General features: G+C 33.6%; 1 pseudogene; it reads right to left on the bottom strand.

The window, feature by feature from the left end:
- Positions 1–217: 217 nt before the first annotated feature.
- LOC100812392 (protein argonaute 10-like) lies at positions 218–6,202 on the bottom strand (annotated as a pseudogene).
- Between the last annotated feature and the right edge of the window lie 644 nt (positions 6,203–6,846).

The raw sequence follows: 6,846 nt of genomic DNA, 5'->3' as shown, positions 1-6,846 counted from the left end.
CCTTTCTAAGATGGTCGTGAGCTAAGTACCGTCTTAGAAAGGAACCTTTCTAAGACAGTAGTGAGCTAAGCATCGTCTTAGAAAGGTACCCTTCTAAGACGGTCGTGAGCTAAGCATCGTCTTAGAAAGGTACTTTTCTAAGAAGATTTTTAGGTAATTATTGTCTTAGAATGTAATTTTTTTTAAAAAAATTAATTAATTTAAAATAATAAAAACATTTTTATGAAATGACATAAACACCATTAAGAATTAGAGAGTTAGGAGGTCATATTTCTTGTATTACTGGATCATACCACCACTGACTAAGGCATGAACAAGGTTATGCCACATTTTGTAGGAATCTTGTATGAGTTCTTGTCTATGAGCTTGAGCACACACTAAACCAACACATTTTTTCAGTTCAGGCCAGTGTTGAGATGCTACTACCTACATATTCAACAATATATATCAGCTACCAAAACCCTTAAGAACCACTGCAAAATTAAAAAATCAAGACAAATGGATCATAAGCTTACATCTAGTAATGAAGGGTTGGAGTCTTCTCCATTTCTAGGATGGGTAGCATCCGCTCCAAATATTATACTTGATATGTCACTAACCAATGGTATTCTACAGCTTATAGCATCAACCAGAACAATGTTTCTACCTCCCATCTGCATTAAGAAAAGGTCAAATGATGATTAATTAGTAGTTGGAAAGATATCGGGAATTTCAACAATATCCATAGAGCAGAGATGACTACATTGGCCAACATGACACTTTATTTTAGTAACAGGATAAACTACCAGGAATTTATCATCATTTTTGTAGGTCAAAACACTCACAACTATGCTAAAAGCTTAACTGACTATTGAAGCACAAATATATATATATATATATATATATATATATATATGTATGTATGTATGTATGTATGTATGTATGTATATTTATTACTTGTCAAATATGTCAACTACTGACATATGGAACCCATTACTAGGTCCATAAGGGTGGACATCATTGCATGCATTTTAGTGAACAATATGTTTGTGATGAAGGCATGAAAGGAGGACATCAAGGTCAACAATGAGGAGCTCTTGTTGTCGGATTGTAATGGAATCATCACCAAATCCATTGGGTGCAAGCTTTATTAGATAGAAAAGCCTGTTGGATTAGAGCTAGATTAGGTGCTAAGCATTCTTGGCTTTGGATGGGGTTGTTAAGCTCTTCAATTTGGAGGAAGGAGTGCCTTTACTGTCAATTGAACTCCCTATATGTTGCTCTATTAGATAGTATATAGTATATACTATACAATGACCTTGGTAATGATTATGATTTGGCTTATGTGATCTCTATATGGCTGGAAATATAGATATCCTATCAGTATCAGTAACCTCTCAAAACATGAAGCTAGCCAATGTAATTATTGGTCGCATACCTAAGCGTATTGACTATGTATAACCCCTAGATACCAATATTTCATTAGGTTGAGTACTACAAACCTAGTAAGTGGTAACTATGGTTTGTAGTAGTCATCATCATACTATATTAGTGGGTTTCATCCAGTCTTAATGACACCACAATTGTACTTGACCTGATTATTAGTATATAAAATTATTAGAGTATATTTTACTCTGTAGTGCTCTTTATTAAGAGTACAAAAATAAAATATACTCTTATACTCTAATAAAAATAAGACCTTAGGGTCCATATTTAGTATCAAGTTATGAACATACTATATCAATCAAATATCTGATTATTTAGAATCTCAATTCCCTATTTTTCTCCCTCACTATCTAAATCAAGGGTAAGACTGTATACAATAAACCTTCCGTATACCTTCGCATGCGAGGAGCCTCTTGACACCAAGGTATGTTAGTTTTCTTTGGCCTAAATCCTATAATTTCAATGACCAAATAAACTTCAAAAATAATATCATAAATCGCTAGACATTCAATCTTATGAATTTTAATAGATCACAAATTTTGCCATCCATTATGAAATTCCTTAATTTCTATTTAGACAAAAAAAATTTCATTGGGTCAAGTCAAAGTTGATACTCATAAGAACCAACTCATCCCTGCTTAGGTTTTCTGGTGGACGTCAGTTAACCAGCTCATTACACCGTGTGCCAAAATTATAATTTAACTATGAATAGGTTGGCACAGATAATCCAACCAATACAAAAGGTAGGAAAGATTTGACTTGCCAACAACTTATAACCAATACATTGATAAAAAATAAATTGGAAGAAATTGATAGTAGACTTAAAGGAAATAGCTATTTCATGTCACTGAGATTTGTGAGAAAACAAACCTTCACATTGATTTTCAAAGAAACATTAGCCAAATACTGCTTAATGATCTGAAAGACATGCTTAATCATTCATCATTGAGAAATTAAACCAAGGTCTGTTTCACAAATACGCTTGAGATTACCTGAAAACAAAATATAATTATATGAAGTTATGAATATTTACAATTTAACTCAGAACATAGGCTACTTGTCCCAATAATTGAAGTAAATAACAATCACAAATTTATATATCATGTACTTTTATTATAATTAAAGGGGGCATACCATAGAGAGAACCATTGTTGTTGGGCAATATTGCTAACAAAAGCTCCCATTCCTTTCCTTTTGTTTTGTTTGTTGACACATGGTAAACATGCTTCAAAGCTTTCTCCATGTGTTCCTATTTGGCATTGTAGATGGGGATAACAGGCTTTGAATTAATTTCCTACAAGAAAAAAACAATATATAGTGCATTTGTCCACACTTCAAACACTAAAAAACAGAATAGGTGGAAATCTACCATGCCAAATACTTGCCAAATTTGGACTAATTCAATACAAAAAGTGTGAGCAACATTGTCTTGTACGCTTCGTGAAAAATTTATGCATGCCCACCAGCTGACAATCATCCCATTTATCATTTTTTATATCATTCAAGTATTAGCCGACAAAGTGACCAGTATTAATAGTTATTACATGAAATTCCGCACTAAACAGGAATAGCACATACCTAGGAATTTCATAATTTAAATTAAATTGGACCAAAGAGTTGAGCAAAAATAATATTGTTATAAATTACTATTAAAAATATCAGCATTTCCCTTTATTTTTTCAAAAACAAGGAAAAATAGTTGCATTTCACAACTGTTTGAAAATAGATCATTGTAATATCAATGTACACTACCTTGTTCTTCATATTCCACTGACCAACTTGGGGTAAACAATTCTTTTCTTTCCCACTTTCATGATATTTAAGTTGCAGACAACTACTATGTATCAATGTATAGTGACAAAAAAAGTAATCATACTTAAAAGTCCTCCATGCCTGTATTATCAAATTCTAAGAACTAAAAGGGCTAGTTATAGGTATTGCAATGGGAGTTTTAATGTATTACTACCAAACATGGAAAATAAATTAGAGACGATGTACCTTCAATAAAAAAAGATATGCATATGAGAGGTTAGTATATTTTCCCACCATTGCAATTCTAACCTGTGAAAAACAAAATAGTTGTGAGCTCAGTACTAGCCACTATAAAGAGTTGAATATTGGAACTCATGCATTCATGAAATAAATTAGCTTTTTTAGATGATATATCAGAAAATGTTTAAATTCACTGTTTCATGAAATTTGTCATATACTTTTGTTGTTGCAATTCACTCCTTAAAATTAGGCTCTGTATCAACACTGCAAATAGGATTCCAAGTATAATTAGTGGAATGATAGAAGCACTTTAAGTAACAGCCCATCACTAATAATAAACTCCCAGAACATCACTACATCAGCACATCAAGATAATCAAGAAAATGAGTTTGTCAAACAAACCCTCGCAGGTTTAATGTTTTCAGGATTGCCTCATGCACCTTTTGGTCCTATTAGTAAAAGAATATCAAATGGAAAAAAAAATCTGGTTATTATATGACTCACATCACTTAGTGAAAACTGAAAAATAATGCACTTCAACTGTCTAGGCAAAAGGATACTAAACCACAATCTAAGCAATTTAAAACTTTGTAAACAATGTTCCAGTAATACACAAAAAGACAACCACAAAAAGCAGTTTCAAAAAATACCACAAAATTACTTACTCTTAATAGCAAAGGAATGTCCCAAATATTTGGAACATCGTAGAGAGTTAGTATGCTTGATGACTGCATATACAAAAGATTCCTTTGAGAATATATGCAATGATATAAAGTTAAGCAAGGTGAAAATTGTCAACATTTATATGATATTATCGGAACATGACAAAACTGAGAAAGTTTTTCCTTAACATTGTCATGAAGTTCCTGCAGATGATAAAACAAAAATATTCAATCATTATTATGTGGAACCAACAAGATAAAAATAAAAAGTAGAAAAGCAATAGAAATATTTTTGAACTACAACAAGCAAGAAGATTTGGGGTCAACCCTAACCCTCTAAGTTGGCGGACATTGTGTTGAGTTGGCTTTGTTTTCTGTATATTAAAACATTCATTAAATAAACGATAATGTTAAATTGGTTTTACCATTGCAATAACAATCCCAATCCATTTATTAATGGTGAGACATATATCTAATATAATTTTATGTTCACAAATAATACTAAATACTTTTTTCTCGTTTATTTGTAATAAAAGCATGAATATAAAATGATATCTATGGTGAGTAATATACCAATATTGGGGGAAAGACCCATCTGAGTAGGCCTTATGCTTTGGTAAAATGCACACCACGATTCCAAACCCTCTCCAAGTTGTTGTGGTGTTCTAATATCAGGTGAAAAGAAAGACCTCCCAATTGGGCAAAACCTTTAGAAAATGAAGCTGTGAGATGAAAAAAAACTTCAAGTTTCACATTTTCTTTCAATTATTTTGCAAAACTACCTCTTAGATGATAGTTCTCTTAATACAATGTCAACAATTTGGAGTGTCTCTTGTGGAGCATCAACATATTTACTAGCCAGAAACTAGCCCAAGTTATGCAAATTTGCCGTGGCAACAAACTTGATCACCACTCTATATTCTCTTTCCCTTTTGAAAATGGTGCAAGTGTCAGTTGGAAATTGAGCTTAATTTGAATGCTTACACACACACACACATGTACACACACACACACATACACACAAACACACACACACACACAGTCCATCTAGTTTATGTTTTGAAGCCAAATAGAAGTATGGAATTACTATCCAAGACTAAATCTTACTTGGAGCCATTAACTCCATCCTTATCATCCACAACCTTTATCTTAAAATTTCTCCTTGAAAAGGGAAGTGTCCTTGCAATGTACAAACTTTTTGTGCCATCATATGCTGGAAGCCTCATCCCAAGGTCAGACTCTTTATATAGTCTCACTAGTTCTACTATAATGGACTTGTTCATTGCTTTGGAAGACACTTCAGGGGTAATACTGACCTACAAAACACGGCAAAGGCAACAAACAATAAGAATAAAACTTCAGGCCAAATTTTTAAGGAGTCGTAAACGTTACTACTAGGAAAAAAGGACACAAAAACCATATCTTTATGCAATTGAACGACAGATATAAGAACTTAAACACTTCCTTAAAGGGCTACATTAGTTGTGTGAGTCACTCACAATAAGTCACATAACCCCAACATAATTTTTCCTTGCACAAGGCTACAATAGTCACATAAAGACCAAGCAAGCAAAATGATCCTTACATCATACTGGTTCAAGTCCTTGTCTAGTAACTTTGGAAAGAAGTGGTTAGCCTTCACAATGCACTTTCTTCTAACTTGTCCATAGCTAGGTCTAGGAGCAAAGCTCAAAGACTTGCTTAAAGTAAGGTAACTCATCTCTTTTTCACCACACATGGTGTTTCCATTTTCAACACCACTAGTCACAATAGGTTCCATCAAAATATCTCCTTGATCAAATTTTCTCCCTCCACCTCTGCTCCTTCTTCTCCTGTTGTTCCTTGCATGAGGTGAAGTTTGGTTTTGAGGTAGTTCCTGTTGTGGCAGTGGTGGTTATCATACCCTAATTTTTTCCTAGGACGATCATTTGCAAACATTTGGATTCTTGCCAGTCGAATTGAGCTGCTTAACACCAATTACCGCGTATTCCGTAAGATTTTTTGACATTTCGAAAGGAAATGTAAAAATTACTCAAAAGGAGGGAAATATGGTCACTTTAGGGGCATTTTTCAGCCCCTAAGCCACCTAGATAACTTCATGATGAAGTAACTAGCTCACCTAGGCGAGCAAGTTGCTTCAGGATGAAGTTATCAGCTCGCCTGGGCAAGCTACCTTTAACCCAAATGCTTCATTTTGCTATAAATAGGCGTGGGAAGGCTGAAGTAAAGGGTCCATGAAGTCCAGAGGACCAGAAAGAAGAAGAAAGAAGAGAAAATAAGAAGAAAAAAGAGAAAACAAGGCCGAAACACTTTTGAATCGCATCCATGATCGATTCCTACACCGTTTGTCATTCGTTCTTCAGCTGTTCTTCATCATTCTTCATTGTTCTTCGTTCTTCATCCGGTTAGTGTTTGGTTTTAAGGATTTGAACTTGATTTATGGACCCTTAGGGGTTCCCCTTTATTGTTTGTGCATCTTTATCTCCTTCTTCGATCATCGGTGATCTTTTTCTTTGTTTAAAGCGAGTTTCGACCGATCGTTCATACTGTAATCTTGTTTAATCACCATTAAAATAAAATTCAACCAATCATTTATGTTGTAATCACACTAAATCACTGTTTAAATAAGTTTTGACCGATCATTTGTGTTGTAAACTCTTTTCATCAATGTAAAATAAGTTTTAACTGGTCATTAGCGTGGCAAGTTATCTCTAAAAATGGATTGAAGATTAATGAGCCAAAACCAAATAAAACCAACTCATAAACT

This window comes from Glycine max, chromosome 5 (assembly GCF_000004515.6).
Source record: "Glycine max cultivar Williams 82 chromosome 5, Glycine_max_v4.0, whole genome shotgun sequence".
Classification (NCBI taxonomy): Eukaryota; Viridiplantae; Streptophyta; class Magnoliopsida; order Fabales; family Fabaceae; genus Glycine; species Glycine max.
Note: the sequence above shows the minus strand (reverse complement) of the source record. Positions and strands in the feature narration are given on the sequence as shown.